The 18486-nt window shown below is 38.1% G+C and overlaps 1 pseudogene; it reads right to left on the bottom strand.

The window, feature by feature from the left end:
• Positions 1–2215: 2215 nt before the first annotated feature.
• On the bottom strand, positions 2216–16812 carry LOC139473152 (uncharacterized; annotated as a pseudogene).
• Positions 16813–18486: the final 1674 nt, after the last annotated feature.

The raw sequence follows: 18486 nt of genomic DNA, 5'->3' as shown, positions 1-18486 counted from the left end.
CTTATCAGCTCGATCGGAGTACATTCACTTTGTAAGTAGGTATATTAGTAGATTGTACGCGGTGACCTTAGCGGACATGGAATGTTCATTTTATTTCGACTGGTTGGTTGTTGTTTTTTGTTTAACGACGCACTCAGCAATATTCCAGCTATATGCCGCCGGTCCAGACAATCCAGTGATTGATATCATGAGCAGCGATCCTCGCAATGTGGGATCGATGACATGCATCAACCAAGTCAGCGAGCCTGGCCACCCGATGCCGTTAGTCGACTTTTACGACAAGCATAGTTGCGTTTTACGGCAAGCACGGGTTGCTGAAGACCTATATAGAAATTTTAATTCCCTGTTCTATGATATCATCCATGTCATTTTAGGCAAAGCAAAATTACTGAAAATGACCTCTGAAAATTAGGTACATCGTAAATGTCGCCATTTTTTACACGTTACTTAATCACCATTCATGGCGTTATTTATAGCATGTTTTGAAATCAACATTTCGGATATTTACTCGGCAAAAAGGATTTCAAAAATAGCCGAACTGAACTTTCAACCATATTGGATAGTGTTTCACTCATACCGGTTATGATTGGTTGTTGGTTGGTTTGTTGTTTAACGCTGCACTCAGCAATATTCCAGCTATATATGACGGCGGTCTGTAAATTATCGAGTCTGGACCAGACAATCCAGTGATTGATATCATGAGCATCGATCCTCGCAATGTGTTATCGATGACATGCATCAACCAAGTCAGCGAGCCTGACCACCCGATCCCGTTAGTCGCCTTTTACGACAAGCATAGTTGCGTTTTACGTCAAGCATGGGTTGCTGAAGACCTATTTTACCCCGGATCTTCACGGGTCGTCCAGACTCGATTATTTACAGACTGCCGTCATTTAGCTGGAATATTGATGGTTGTATTGAAACTTCTGTTAATAATTTTGGCATTTTCGTGTTCATTTTGTTTGTAAATAGTTTCATTATTTTATTAAATATTCAAGCAAAAACAGGTGAGCTACAGAGCTTTGTGCATGTGGCAGTATATTTATACATGTATATATCATTATAAAACTTATTATAAATCCTAGTCGCGTAGTCGCGTTTCACGGCAAGCATGGGTTGCTGAAGACCTATTTTACCCCGGATCTTCACGGGTCGTCCAGACTCGATTATTTACAGACTGCCGTCATTTAGCTGGAATATTGATGGTTGTATTGAAACTTCTGTTAATAATTTTGGCATTTTCGTGTTCATTTTGTTTGTAAATAGTTTCATTATTTTATTAAATATTCAAGCAAAAACAGGTGAGCTACAGAGCTTTGTGCATGTGGCAGTATATCTATACATGTATATATCATTATAAAACTTATTATAAATCCTAGTCGCGTAGTCGCGTTTCACGGCAAGCATGGGTTGCTGAAGACCTATTTTACCCCGGATCTTCACGGGTCGTCCAGACTCGATTATTTACAGACTGCCGTCATTTAGCTGGAATATTGATGGTTGTATTGAAACTTCTGTTAATAATTTTGGCATTTTCGTGTTCATTTTGTTTGTAAATAGTTTCATTATTTTATTAAATATTCAAGCAAAAACAGGTGAGCTACAGAGCTTTGTGCATGTGGCAGTATATTTATACATGTATATATCATTATAAAACTTATTATAAATCCTAGTCGCGTAGTCGCGTTTCACGGCAAGCATGGGTTGCTGAAGACCTATTTTACCCCGGATCTTCACGGGTCGTCCAGACTCGATTATTTACAGACTGCCGTCATTTAGCTGGAATATTGATGGTTGTATTGAAACTTCTGTTAATAATTTTGGCATTTTCGTGTTCATTTTGTTTGTAAATAGTTTCATTATTTTATTAAATATTCAAGCAAAAACAGGTGAGCTACAGAGCTTTGTGCATGTGGCAGTATATTTATACATGTATATATCATTATAAAACTTATTATAAATCCTAGTCGCGTAGTCGCGTTTCACGGCAAGCATGGGTTGCTGAAGACCTATTTTACCCCGGATCTTCACGGGTCGTCCAGACTCGATTATTTACAGACTGCCGTCATTTAGCTGGAATATTGCTGAGTGAGGCAATAAACAAAAAATCAACCAACCTCAGACAAGTTATATGTTATCCGGCTACTATTATAAGTGATGACAAACACTAGCCTGCTGGCTACTAAACGTCTTCAAAGTCAATGAATCATGTAAGCTATTCATTTTCACCTTGAACGTGAAGTAGGTGTTTCCCAGCTTGGGTAACTTCTTGAGTTGGTTGAGGATACTGGTAGACACCTTCATTGAGACCCTTGCTGTGACCCCTATGTTTGTAGAAATATTCTCTCTCAGTGGTGGGAGTGAGTGAGTGAGTTAACGTCACGTAGGCAATATTTCAGCCATTTCGTGATCTCAGTTTTGTTTGTTTGTTGTTTAACGGCGCAGTGGTAGGAACCTCAAGTGAAGCATATATTGTTTTGATGTTAACGGGATCGGGTGGTGAGGCTCGCCGACTTGGTTGATTCATGCCATCGATCCCAATAGCCTGGACCGATGCTCATGATATTAATCACTGGATTGTCTGGTCCAGACTCGATTATTTACAGACCGCCGTCATATAAGCTGGAATAATGCTGAGTGCGGCGTAAAACAACAACCCAAATCTTTGTTTTGATGCTGTCAACAACTCTGGAAGCTTCACACCAGCTGCATCACACATACTCTAATAGCATCCCAACCTAGCACATGATATGCTGACTGCTGTGTGTGAAAAACAAGGATTTTCATCAAGAATCCCAACTTTCTTCCTCTTGTCTTGGTATGTAAGAATGGACAAGGCACCGACACAGTCTCTTGGGATCAGGACTGGACCTAAATGGTTCGCTTTTCCACTTTGGTATGCAACAACCATTTCATTCAAGAGCTTTAAATTTTCTCCCTGGTATTGAACTGTTCCACTGTAGAGACATCGACCCATCTCCTGGCAACTGCATCATCTAAATTTGTAACTTTCAGTCGTGATGGATTACACCCTGTCTTGCATTAAACAGAGTAATCCTGCAGCATACAGCATCTCAGAGTGTGACATATTCATTGCGCCCAATGAATTCATTCTCTGACATAATTCTCTCAATTGTAGTCATAGTATGAACCCTCTTCTCTTGTTTGCTGCTCTGTCATTCTAAGTTTTTCCTGTCTGCTTTTATTAGATCGAATAGGCTGCATCTCAAATAAAATGTTTTGATTTAAATCTAGAAAATAAATATTATTTCTATTTCGCTTGCTTTGACATCTTCTTCTCCAAAATTCACGCAGCATGAGAAGATTGGCTGATTGTCGCAGGAGATAAAACAAGGAATTTATTCAAACCATACTTCAGTGGTGCAGTCACCTCATCAACTGCTTGCTCCAAAATGTTGAAGTTTCGACGACGAAGCATGTCCTTCCCATGATGGCATCATCTGACTTGCCTCGGAATGCGATGAGTAATCTCGACAAAGTCGCTTGTCATCCATCACCGATTTTCTTTTTTTCCATCGTCTTTTAAATCTTTCTTAATTTTTTTAAAGAGAATTCTGCCTGTGGCAACTATTGTAGGTTCAGTTTGGCAAGTTTTGCCGACTTCATCGGAATGAAAATAGACCCGTGAAGATTCCGGGGTAGAATAGGTCTTCAGCAACCCATGCTTGCCGTAAAAGGTGGCTGTGCTTGTCGTAAAAGGCGTCTAACGGGATCGGGTGGTCAGGCTCGCGGACTTCGTTGATGCATGTCATCGATCCCAACTGCGTGGATCGATGCTCATGATATCAATCACTGGATTGTGTGGTCCAAACTCGATTATTTACAGACAGCCGTCATATAGCTGTAATATTGCTAAGTGCGGCGTTAAACAACAAACAAACCATACGACTTTTCGCCTTTAGTATCAATAATAGATAAAAGCAACAAAACCCTTTCCATATTCATAAGAATTCTCTACTAAAAGCAGATTCCAATGTACGCGTCCGACTCTTTCATGATCATGTGTTCATGGACCCCTATGAAATAGTAATGATACAAGGTGTTCGCGAAAATGCGTTCGCGTATCCTGCCCCACCGGTAGCACCCGTAACAAACACATGCAAAAGCAAGTCAATTGCTCACATGAAAAAAAACCGGGAACGGGCAATACTCTGACGTGATGAACGTTTACTGCAGAAAAGAATTGACTTTGATCGATCATCCCAGCGATGATATCGCATGGACTTACCTTTGTAATTTGAGTCCTGGGTACTAGGTAATGAGTTTTGGTGGTCTCAGGAATATAATCGGGTACCAGCTTAGTGACCACTGTACCAACAGCAAAAAACCATACAAATTATCTGTGAGGCCTTTTGCTTCTTTCAGAAAGGGATTTTGTTTGAAACGAAATCTAATGACTGAGTAAATAAAACTACAAAACCCATTCTATATCTAATAGACATCTCTGCTCAAAGCAGAGTCGATTGTACGATTCCGACTATATCATGAGCATATGTTTATGAAGCACTATCAAAAAGTGAAGATACTAGGTGTTCGCGAAAAGCTGGGCGTATCCTGCCCCACCGGTGGCACCAGTCACAAACACATGCAAAGGCAATTCAATTGTCCACCTGAAAAAAAAAATATGGTACAAGCCAAAATAGGGAATTTGCATCGGACATAATTTTTGTCACTGATGCGTCAAATTTGGAAATGTCCTTCTCTAGATCTGACATGGAATGTACGAACACTGACTGTGTTTCTTATCAGAACAGAAATATCATACAAAGCAAACTTATAGTATCCATTCAATCATTCCAACATCCACATCCCCGTGTGTCCAATGGATCTTATATTCGCGTCCATTCATAATTGTAATGCGTACAGGGCGCAATATTTACTGTTAATAATCCCAGTATCGGTGTCTCTGGAATATGCATATTGTTTTGTTGTATTGAAACTGCTGTTAATAATTTTGGCATTTTCGTGTTCATTTTGTTTGTAAATAGTTTCATTATTTTATTAAATATTCAAGCAAAAACAGGTGAGCTACAGAGCTTTGTGCATGTGGCAGTATATTTATACATGTATATATCATTATAAAGCTTATTATAAATCCTAGCTCCTTTCCGTAACTTCAGCTTGTTTAATGGGCTTCACACATGGTATCCATGTGGGTTTGTTTGTTTGTTGTTTAAAACTTAGCATTCAGCAATATTCCAGCTATGTGACGCCGATCTGTAAATAATCGGGTCTGGACCAAACAATACAGTGACTGACATCATGAGCATCGATCTACGCAACTCGGATACAATAACAATGCATCAAACAAGTCAGACCTATTTTAACCCGGATCTTCCGTGTGGGGAATCGAACCCGGCCTATGGCGCGACGTGCAAACGCTGTAACTACCTCAAGCTACGTCAGCGAAAGCGACCCCGCCCCACTAATTATTTGAGCTTGATGATTATGGGTCGTTTTAATTGTTTCCGCAGACAATATCGTTTTTACCCAAAAGACTGAAGCATAATTATTCATTTCAAGCATTTACTGGGAAAATTATAACTTCTTTGATAAAATCCCAGTTTGCTCATTGTTATCAAATCCTAAAAACTAATGCAACAATCAAAAAACGATATCGAGTCAACTCATCAACAACAATTTTCACGCGGGGTCGTCCAGAAACACTGTTTCAAAGAGTAAGCGCTTGCTGTGCCACGTAGTTGCTACACCGCTGTGTTGCATTCCAAATATATACTGAGGAGCAAAGGAAACTGTACATGTCAATGGATTTAAGCATATCTTTGATTTTCAATTAAAAATATCTTAAGTTAGCGATATCATACCCCAAAAAGATTCTTCGGGCGCTTTGTCAGCACTCACAAAATACCCCAACATGGTTTTATTGTTTAAAATATGATTTGATTCGTATCTTTTAAAAATGAAAAAAATCAAATCGCATAATACACAACTGTTGATGGGTATCTAAAATATCTTATCTTAAAAATTAAAAAAAAATTGCTCTTTTCGGCATATATTTATAACATTTCAAACATGTTAGGGGTCATGTGTTTGCCAGTTCATTTCCTACCCCAGTCTACCCCCATTGAACCAATGTATTTTTAAACAGCTACAGATTACATTTCACAAACTGTTGCATGAATGAATGATGGTTAAATAGACATAATCAAATTTAACAACAGTTGTTTCAATTTTCCAACACATAAAACAACAACTTGGTATTCTTTCTTTTTTCCTTCAGTTAATATCTTTGATCATGCGCGAAATTTTGAACTAAAGTACTCACGGAAATGAAAAAAAAACCGTTTTTCTCAATTTAAAAATCGACACAAAGTGTTACATAGCTGTAAATACGAAATAACTAAACAACTCGAAAAGTACTAGTCTGGATTTGCTACTTTGATCTCAGTGAACAATACAAAATGTACTTTACAGGAGGTAATTTGTCGGCACTTTCAACATTCAAAAATAAAACTAAGTCCAAATTGACATAGCAGAAACAGACTATAGGCATTATGCACCTGTTCTCACCTGTCGTCAAGGTGTCATAGGTCTCCTTGATCTACTTACACCTGGTTATGCCCAGTTTCACAATAGTCTGTTTTATTCACATTTTTACACACTTTTACGTGTAAAAAGGCATAAAATTATTTGATACGCTGTATTTGTGCCACGGCCCATTTACTACTAATTTAGTTGTTTGAATATTTACATATTTTGTATATTAACTGCATTTATTTAAGATCTGAGGTCGAAAAAACAGTACTTTAATAAAATCGAAGCCATATTACGGAGAGGGGCGTCAAAATCGGGAGGGGAGTCGATGCTTTAACCTCGCTGGACAAACCCCACCGCCAAGTGCTTGGTCGGTTAAGATTATTTATATAAACAAATGTCAAATCAGGTCAGAAGTGTTGTACATTTCACGCAGGTGTTCACCAGACTAGCCACGTGATGTCATGGTGACGAGGTTAGCCAATCGGGAAACACTTCCGTTGCACGAGTTTTTCATGCGTGTAAACCAGACTCCTTGGATCGAAGCAGACGACGCTTCCTTTGTCAAATGTACCGGTGCATGTTAAATTAATTTCAGAAAGCTGTTTAAAATTCATTTAAAATCGAGATTACAATGGGCAATTTCTCATGTTTAAATTATGCACGCGCTACGGCGAATGGTGTTTTATAACTTCGGTATGTCATTTGCATTATGAAGACTTTCCTGCCCTGCCGTATGTTTTAACTCTGGAGAGAACGTTGAACAAACGACAAGGTAAGTGCAGCAATGTGACATTTCGAAATCTGTTGGTGAATATATAATTATGTAAAAATATAATCGCTGTGGCTGTAACGATTCACAGATGATGTGATGTTATATTCGATACAAAACAGCACATGCCATGGGCACCAGGCCCGTTTGAGCGTTTCTCAGTTACTGTCTGAGTTTGCGTGTCTCCGTGTGTGTTTGTGTATGTGGCGGGTGGGTGGTGTTTTTGTGCCATGTCGTCAATGAATATAACCGAGCTCCAGATAAGCTTTTGGTGTTGTGGGTAGTTTTTCCATGCATTTTAAAATCATTGTGTATCAGTAATTCTATCTGGGTATTCAAATTTCTGTTACCCACTAGTTTTTACACATGTGGGTATTTAAGTTAAATATTTAAAAACACTATTCATCTATTCCCTGCAAACAGGTGTCGCGTGGGTGCAAGAGATTTTTAGGACTCAAACATAACACGTTACTTCCACAAGAAAGTGTGATGGCAAATGATCATGATGTAACTTTCATCGTGGAGTTTGGCAAGCTTGACGGAATGCACGTTTAAAATTTCAAAATAAGTTGCTGATTTGCTAATCGAATACACAGGGTTACTTCACAATATTTTGATGATACACACGTTTTATTTTTGTATTGTATCTGTAATGTTCGTTGCGTATTTGATACGCTTGGATTTTATTTTACTGCGTATTTCTGCATTTCTGATGCGTATTTTACGCAGATATGCAGCTTATCTGGATCTCTGAATATTATTAAATGTACATAAAAACTATTGATTCTAAATTCGGGTTTGCAGCAAATACTCCCTATGTATGCAGATGTACTGGCCTATATGTGGAGGCGTTGGACAATATTCTCCTTGTGAATATTCGTTGAAAGGAATATTTCGGTGCGTGTGTGTGTGTGTGTGTGTGTGTGTGTGTGTGTGTGTGTGTGTGTTTATAAAATTAGTACTACTCCCACGGGCCTGTGTACACTTTGGGAAAACTTGTTTATTTTATCTGAGAGATATACATGAGAGTTACAGCCACTATGAGCTCAACTGACATCCTAGTTCCGTATTTGTTATGCTATCACTAATGATCCAAAATGCGAAGTAAACTGTATCCGAAACTAGGATTTTCAATATATTGATCTTACCTCAAAGAACTGATAAATGATATTGGACTTGTTCGAACGGATGGATTTTAGAAATGGTATATTAACGTGGCATTATTGTTTTGAAACTGTTTTCTGTTGTTTACATAACTGGTGTTGTATGGAAAATAAACATGTTGTTAAAACGTTCGCTCCTGTGACAAAAATCACGTGACCCACGTGGGTAAATGTGTGAAACGAAAAGGTCTTCAGCAACTCATGCTTGTCGTAAGAGGCGACTAATGGCATCGGGTGGTCAGGCTCGCTGACTTGGTTGATGCATGTCATCGTACCCAAATTACGTGGATCGATGCTCATAATGTCAATCACTTGATTGTGTGGTCTAGACTCGATTATTTGCAGACCGCCGTCATATAGCTGGAATATTGCCAAACAAACGAACAAATGTGTGAAACCTATCCTTGGTCTTCCCGTGGTAATGCGGCGGAAATATAATGATAATTGGGAAAGTTGAAAACACCAACGACATAGGTGTAAGAACCTCTAAATGACCCAAAACCATTCACTGAAGCTCTATCATGTCCAGCTCCGCTATGTCGCTATATGGCTGAAATAATGCCGATGCGACGTTAAATTTTAACTCGCTCACTATGACAGGTATAATAACATCAATGCATGATGTTTACTTTGTGAAACCTGCCAAATGTTGGTTTACTGTCAATAAAGCTTAGTATTAAATCCAATAAAAACGAGTTTAGCTCCGCCGATTCAGCAGTCTTACTCCGACGAGGGTAGTCGTTTGGTCCGCTGTAAGCAGCTGCAAATTTAGTACCAGTACCTGAATAGGTTATGTGTCACGTTTTCCTTCGGCATTATATTTTTATCAACAAATGTTCACAAGGTGAGACTTTGCTAAACCCTTGTACCCATTGGCCGACATCTACATACAAACGAAGATTTTAGAAACCGAATTTAGATTCAATATAATTTTATATATTTATGTATAAATGTAATAATATAATTTTCAGTTTTGTCTTTTGACGCCCCCTCCCTCCCCTGAGCTACAAAAAATGTATGGTTTTGGTGAGGACCATACCCGTCCTCGTAGGTTTCACCAAAGTGATAAAAGTCTTCGGACTTTTCTCCCACATTAAGCAGACACGTCATGATATGAATGGAATATTATTTCACGCAGCGTTGAACTCATTCGCTCGCTCACTCACTCAATCAACAATGCCTTCTTTAAGTCATATACACACCAGGGTCTAGATTTTCGAAACGATCTTAGACTAGATTAATCTTAACAACTTACCTTCAAAGTTATGATATCTTAAGTTTAACCCCCCTGGGTGCCGAGGTTTTCCCCGGACGCACATTTTCCTAAGACCTGAAAAGTGAAGGCTGTGAGAGAATTGCGCTCACGCGGCGCTGAGTTGTAGAATATTAAATTTCATAGCTGATAGTGTAAATGTAACTGCAAGTATTAAATCGGTTTGAAAAAAGACACTGATAGCTGTTGTCCGAAATTAATTCTGCGTTGAAAAACAACAAATTTAGCCGCTTTTTATCGTACACCGATAAAAGTACTGTGCGACGATTGTTTTAATGTAGCAGTTTTACAGAAACTGTGAGCGAACAAAATACTGCCTTATATCTGAACGACATAATTATATATCAAATGGATTTATATGCTTATGTATAACGTAATACATTCAAAACAAACAAATAGCCTGCGGTAAATGACGAATACTGATTTTTTTCTATGACGTCAAAAGACGACAGAGCGTTTACACATGTACAAAGACAAGGGGGCATAACTCTGCTATACTTATCACTAGTTTATTGTAACTCAGGTCACTTGGTAAAACTTAGCTGTGGATAAGGACAATATATTTTCGTGGTGATTTGTTCACGGGGAAGTAAACTATTCCAACACAAATATAGATAGTGAAACTGTATACGTTTATGTATAAACGAACCCATAAGAAGTAATGATATCGTACTTCATAAAAGAAGAAGTAATAGCAAAATAGATGGCCCTATCTAACCTACAAATTAGTCCTTAGATTCCAACATTCTCCTGATTGTGCAAGTGTAATTTGACTAATGTTACATTATTAATGGAGCGCTAGCCTTTTCATCGATTGTAATGAATTAATATCGAAGAAATGACACCATTCTATTTGACGTCATGGCTGTTTTTATGGCATTGACAACATCGGAGAAGAGTGACAGTGGTATTTTGATTAATATATATCTCCCCAAATTTACGTTCATGGTATGGAAAATCTCAATGTTTAAAACAGAAATTGACGATTTTTCGACACAACATAAAATGGCTTCTTTTGCAATGTAAATAATGTCTTGAATATGTATAAACAATAAGATAGTTTACTGTGTATCTTAATTGGCCAAGACACGCACCTGTTTTGTATCAACTTTACGTAATCAAATACGAATATTTCAAAACAACCAAAATTATATTCAATATTGGACATGTATTTGTTCATTATTATGTTATTTTTTCTCTCTTCATCTCATCTCAGAATCAGACAATAAAAGATGCGAAGAAAGTTCCTTTGGTATAGAATTATCAGGATAATCGTATAAGGCTCGACCAACGTGGTACATGACACGGTTTATATTTTTTATACTTTTCACAATTCTTGGAGAAATAAAGTAAACAGTTCAATATCCTGTGATCACAGTATTTAAACAAGGGTGAAGGTAATATATTCAGTTATAGTTTGAAAATATAACGGCTATTCATTAACCTGTTTGATATGAAATTACAATATTGACTAATACACTCCAAATAAATACCTACATGTTGCAGTTTACATTTACATTTCATCCTCTAATATAACACTTGTCTAAAGGAAAAATAAATATTGTTTACGACACTCTAAACTTATCAATTTCTTATGTAAACAATGTTCAAACTAACAGGAGATTATCAAAGATTCATACAATTTGTGGCCAAAATCTACGTATGATATCATATTGAACATGGATAAATACCCATAGTGAAATTAATTGTGTGAAAAAATGTATAAAAGATATGCAAAATCAACATCATAATTGAAACTATCCAAAGCAGGATTCAATGATCTTGTGTACTTTCATTCAAGGACCGGTGACCGACTTTTACGAAATAACGTGTTCACTGACAACAGTACGCGGGATTTTACGAGGGGACTTTCGTTGATTACATAAATGTGACCTGTAAGTCATCAGAAACATTCAGACAATCTGTGTACTGTTATTTGTTGTTTTATGTTTCATTGACACCAAGAGAAATAGTCAGAAATTCCGATAAACACCGTTGTCGTTCGTGATTCTGATTATGGTGTCACGCAGGACGGACACTTTAACTAATTCTGTTGAATGTATCTATTTTTAATTCCCTAATTCTTCCTACAGTTCTCTTCTCATGCATATTCTAAAGACGATGAACCAATGCATGCAACAAATAGACATATGGATAGCTTAAAATAGGACAAAATGCTACGTGTAAAATATGAATTTCGCTTTGTTTACATTTCAAAGAAGTGCAGTTTTCCGAGCACAGCGTTCGTTTTCACACCTAATTTATTTTGCTTGATTTCATCTAGACACTTTATATTGGTGACAAAGACCATTTGTCATTTGATTCTAAAATGTATGAGGAGTTAAAGGATGAATGTATCGCAGCTGAGTTTGAAATATAAGTGATGTGATCGCATGGCGTCTCATAACCGGTATGATACCCGTGAAGATTTTGGGCTAGAATAGGTCTTCAGCAACCCATGCTTGCCGTAAAAGGCGACTATGCTTGTCGTAAAAGGCGACTAACGGGATCGGGTGGTATGGCTCGCTGACTTGGTTGATGCATGTCACCGATCCCAATTGCGCGGATCGATGCTCCTGATATCAATCACTGGATTGTCTGGTCCAGATTTGATTATTTACAGACCGCCGTCATATAGCTGGAATATTGCTGAGTGCGGCGTTAAACAACAAACCAACCAACAACCAATCATAACCGGTATGAGTGAAACACTATCCAATATGGTTGAAAGTTCAGTTCGGCTATTTTTGAAATCCATTTTTCCGAGTAAATATCCGAAATTTTGATTTCAAAACATGCTATAAATAACGCCGTGAATAGTGATTAAGTAATGTGTAAAAAATGGCGACATTTACGATGTACCTAATTTTCAGAGGTCATTTTCAGTAATTTTGCTTTGCCTAAAATGACAATGGATGATATCATAGAACAGGGAATTAAAAGTTCTATATTCAAGTTGCAGAAAATATTTTGAGGGTTTTTCACCTTGGTCTATCCATTTGGTCTTTGATCTCATAAAAGAGCCTTTAGTTCTTTTTCTATGCAAATTTTCCAATTCTAGTTTAGCTGAATTTAATTGTTCCATTAATTCTCCAATCTCTCTTTCTCTGTATTTTGTTCTCCTAACTTATTTTCAAGCCGATTTAAATCTTGTTCTAATCTAAATTCCAAAGCTATGTTTTCTTTTTTACGTGTTGATGAGAATAATCCCCTAGTATATAAAAGTATCATGTCCCAAAGTAGTTGGTCATCAATTGTAAATACTCTCTCACTTTTAGCTGTCTTGTCTTCATATTGATCTAGAGTATCACTAATTGTTTGTTTAACCATTGCAACAAAGTGTTTATCTTTCAAAAATGAGTTATTAAATTTCCAAAAGCCTTTTCCAAAAGCCTTTCCCCCCTTGTATATCAGAGAGTGAAACAGTAAGAGATATAATAGAATGGTCAGAATTTATACTAGGTATTATATCGCTGTCTTTAACTAAATGTAGCACATTGTGTGAGACTAAAACATAATCCAAACGAGCTTGCTTTATTGGTGTGGGTTGTCGCCAGGTGTATCTTCTTGCAGATGGATATAATTTTCGCCATGGGTCTTGAAGATCTAAACTATCTATTCTCTCAAAAAGTTTCTTTCTTGCTTTGGGGTGGTTAATATGTTTATAATTACAAGTGTCTTTATCTTGATCAATTATTAAATTCCAATTACCACATGTAATGATTTTTTTCTCCTGTTAATTATACTCAATAACTGCTTCTTCCTATATTTTTAAATGAATTCGGGTTTGTCCGAACTTGGTCCACATGGGTTAATCTTGGTATATATTTTGTCATCAATACTAACATCTAATGCCGTGAATTTTCTCGTAAACTAAAACGGACACAGTTATCAGCTGTGCACACTTTTTTTCCGGTGGTTCGGTTAAAAAGTACCCAATAATACAACTTTTGAATTTTGATGCAATGATCGGCAGAACTGTATCTGAAACTATTATTTTATCAGGAATAATATATTCCAATATCGTTTCATTTCAGTTGTAGCTTTACTTTATACATTTAAAATAATAATAATAAGTGAAGCACTTTAATAGGCTGAGCGCTATTGTCGGATATTTTTACGTATGGAACAATTTCACTAGTCACCGTCGAGGCTCCCGACCTTCTGTACGAGAACTTTATGTTGACATATAATAGTCAAACTACAACAAATATGACTTTGAACGAGTCAAAGTATGACATTGATATCCATTCTCTGTCAAACAAAGTTCATTTCAAGGCGTCAATAGCGGTAATCTGACCATGGTTGCTGTAAATAACGGCCAGTTGTGCGATCTATCGATCACTTCACAAACGATTTCGTCGTAATTAATGTCAACAAAAATGAAAGAAATTTTGAATTCAATTAATGAAATAGTTTACAAACATAAGTCCAGATATACAGTAAACAGTTCTTTTAACCAGATTGTAATTACATAATTAATTTGCGTACTTTAGTACGGCTTTCTTTACATGGTGTTTCAAGTGTTAGTGCTCACAGTAATGTCTTTGCATTTGGAAAAAAACCTTCACGAATTAAGATGGCGTGTATTTTATATTGCGCACCCCTCTCTTAGACAGCTGTGTGCAAGTTAGAAACAAAGTACAGTATGCAACGTAATTTCTAAGCTAAAGTATGTTTTATCTCTCGCACGTTCTTAGAAATAATAACGATGCACACGTCACTCAGATAATAAATAGACGGCAAACTTGGCAACTGTCTGTTAAACAAATAAACAGAAGTTTAAAAAGGAATGTAATTATATTTATTATTTCTGTTGCAAACGAAGTGTGAAGATGACTGGATGGCAGGGACTATGAATTATTCCGTACTGCCTGACTTAAAGATCCTCAATTATCAGATCCAAGTAATTGATTGGTGGTTGGACTGAACAATAAGTTCAGAAATTAAAAATTAAACTTTCAAGGGAAAAGTAGGACTATTCTGTGAACGTGAACAAGTTATGAATTAACTTCAGTCAGCACAATGTCATTCAATATCACTGACTATATTTGTGATTTTTTACTTTATAAAAGTTAATTGCAGAAAATGTGTTGGTCTCTAATGTTTTGCTCCTGTTGTGACGCACCACGTTATATAACGAGTTGGTCTCTAATGTTTCAACTCCAGTTGTGACGCAGCACTTTATATAATGAGTTGGTCTCTAATGTTTCAGCTCCTGTTGTGACGCGCCACTTCATACATTGAGTTGGTCTCCAATGCTTCAGCGCCAATTGTGACGCACCACTTCATATAGATAGATATCTCCTGTCGCAATGCGTTGCCCTCTAATATTTTAGCTCCAGTTGAGATGCGCCACCTCCTAGTTTAATACGATGCTCTCTAATAATTGGATCTGTGGCATCTTAACTGGATCTGAAATATTAGAATAAGGTGTTGGTCGTTTAATGCTTGAGCTCCAGCTGAGACGTGCCTCTTCCTCATGTAATGAGTTGTTTTTATGATTCATATCCAGTTTGAGACGCATCACTTAGCAGATTATTTTTCCTGAAAGTATCAGTTTTTCAATATTGTGTTTTAAACTCGGCGTTACGTTAACTCCATATAGTTTATATAGTAACGGTGACTTGGACTGAATGTGAACATGTCCTACAATTGTAGGTTATACCCAGACGACCAAGGTGCCTGGACATGGGTTACACATTGCAACTGTCCGTGGTCACGTGGGCTCCATTCTGAGAAAGTCATGTTATGCTGAACTTTCCCTGTGAAGAATGTGGTCAGTAGATATAGGGGTGTATTTTGCTGGTCCGAATGTTCCGAGTAGTGGGGAAAGTATAACCTTCTGCATTCATGGTGAAGTGTAAGAATGAGTTGCGGGTGCTGTCCACACCCAATGATACCCCAGTTACCGTAGAAAGGCAGTTGTAGTGTCAGCTGAGGTCGTCTGGAAGTCTGATCCTTTTGCACATATATTGCGAGTTATTTTAAAAAACCCAACTAAGCTTCTGGTTAAAATGAAGCGATACACTGTCTTCGTTTGGCCATTAATTTAGCCCAATAATCAGTACAAAGATTTCGAGTTTTGGGCCTGTTGTGCAAATCCGTTCCGGCAATTAAATTTTGTAGAGATTTATAACGATCTGTTATTCACTACCAAAGGATCATTGCATAAACAAAATCAAGATATATTGAAATGTGCCACCTCCTATACTGATGATTTAGTCTTTTAATGTTTCAGATCATGTTTGAGACGCGCCACTTCCTGTTATAATGGGTTGCTGTTAAAGTTTGGCTCCAGTTGAGACCCGCTTTCTCTTATTGTGATCAGTTGGTCTTTAAATGGTTAAGATCCCGTTGGGACGCGGCACTTCTAAAGGAGTAAGTGTTTTCTAAAGGTGTTAATTTTAATGTTTCAGATCACGTTGAGACACGCCATGCCAGTTAAGATGTGCAAAATCTTATTTTTATGAATTGGTCTTTCTATGTTTCAGATCTGTTTTAGACGTACCACTTTCTATTTGATTGGTCTGTTATGGTTTGGCTCAGTTGAGACCTGCCATCTCCTATTGTTAACAGTTGGTCTTTTAATGTTACTGATCTCGTTGAGACGCTCCACTTTCTGGTATGATCAGTTGGTGTGTAGCGTTTCAGCCCCAGGTGAGACGCGCCACTTCAGTAATTAGTTAGTCTTTCAATGTTTCAGATCTCTCGATGGCTCTCTTTTGTTTCAGCTCCAGCTGAGAGGCACCTATTATAATGATCTATTTAGTGTGGAATGTTTTAGCTCCAATTGAGTCCAGCCAACTTTCATAATGAGTTTGTCTTTAAGCGCCATTTCCTACTCTAATAAGTTGGTCATTTAGACCCAGTTGAGCCACGCCACTTTCTTTTCAAATGAGTTTCAAATGAGTCAAATCTCCAGTTGAGATTAGCTACTTCCTATAAGGAGTTATTCTGGTAAAGTTTCAGTTCCAGTTGACCATGAGACGCGCCACTTCACAGTATGATGAGTTGGTCTTTTAATGTTTCAGTTCCAACTGTGACACACCACTTCACATTGTTATGGTCTTACCTCCTGTATGCATGGTCAAGTGAAAGAATGAGTTGCAGGTGCTCCAAATGAGAGAGGGTGCCAACCCACCACATCTAGGCAGCAAGCATACCACTTAAGTTCCCTTGGGATCCAATTCAAGAACTCTTAAGTGTTATCAATGTGTACAGCTGGTACAAGTACATCAGATTTTCATATAGAATGCTTGACCATGCGAGCGTACAAGCTAAGGGCTATATATTTTATATATTTTGGTCACACTTTGCATGCATAACAATATTGCGAAAAATTTATTTTACCAAGGACATTATGGCATCCGCGTACCAGATAAACTGCACTGCGACATCCAGTGTACAAAAGAGGTTTGGTACCCTCATGACTCCCCAGTTACTCAAGGACCCGTGAAGATTCCGGGGTAGAATAGGTATTCAGCAACCCAAACTTGCCGTAAAAGGCGACTATGCTTGTCGTAAAAGGCGACTAACGGGATCGGGTGGTCAGGCTCGCTGACTTGGTTGATGCATGTCATCGATCCCAATTGCGTGGATCGATGCTCATGATATCAATCACTGGATGTGTCTGGTCAAGACTCGATTATTTACAGACCGCCGGCATATAGCTGGAATATTGCTGAGTGCGGCGTTAAACAACCAACCAACCAACCAGTTACTTAAGCTTCTTCCAAACGCGTGACACCATCGTCTCACTCTCGATAATATCGCTGCCACCAGTGTGGGCGCGGCCATTCGAAGAATCTTGACATTTGCCCTCTAACCCCAAATGTAGTCACGTTCATCCTTTTGTTTGTGTCTTTAGGAATGCCATCATAGTTTATTTAGAAAGGTTTGTTACTGGCCATGTTTTCCAGATGAATTTGCTTGGTTGTTTGTATAATCAAATTTGTTCGAGATTACAGACTAACGGAAACCAACCAACTTCTCCCTTACATTCAATTACATGATTGTTTGTCAATATGAATTCCTATTTCATTAAAACTAAGAACGTAATTTAGCAGCGGTAAGCGCATTCGTCGTCACGACAGCCGCCACTTGTTGGTAAACACAACGGTCATTCGGTTGCCAGTTCACTCCAAGCATGGTTGTCGTCATCTATCACTGTACGGAGTTTTTTGACTGGTCGCCGCGATAGCACAGAGAGCTCCGCGAACGTTCTATCGCTTGTGATAGCTTGCCCAGTTACTTGTCAAAGGCAGGTGTGGTATCCGCTCATTGATAAAGTTACAATTTCGGTTGGCCAATCAATATTGCACAGTTGTCCGAACGACTCGTGAAGATTCCGTGGTAGAATAGGTCTACAGGGACCCATACTTGCCGTAAAAGGTGATTATGCTCGTCGTAAAAGGCGACTAACGGGATCGGGTGGTCAGGCTCGCTGACTTGGTTGATGCATGTCATCGATCCCAATTGCGTGGGACCCGTGAAGATCCGGGGTAGAATAGGTCTTCAGCAACCCATGCTTGCCGTAAAAGGTGACTATGCTTGTCGTAAAAGGCGACTAACGGGATCGGGTGGTCAGGCTCGCTGACTTGGCTGATGCATGGCATCAATTCCAATTGCGTGGATCGATGCTCATGATATTAATCACTGGATTGTCTGGTCCAGACTCGATTATTTAGAGACCGCCGTCATATAGCTGGAATATTGATTGCGTTAATATAATATTAACATTCTAAAAATATATCCCAAGC

This window comes from Haliotis cracherodii, unplaced genomic scaffold (genome assembly GCF_022045235.1).
Source record: "Haliotis cracherodii isolate W230 unplaced genomic scaffold, xgHalCrac1.p SCAF_27, whole genome shotgun sequence".
Classification (NCBI taxonomy): domain Eukaryota; kingdom Metazoa; phylum Mollusca; class Gastropoda; order Lepetellida; family Haliotidae; genus Haliotis; species Haliotis cracherodii.
The sequence above is the reverse complement of the archived record's forward strand: the minus strand, read 5'-3'. Positions and strand labels throughout refer to the sequence as shown.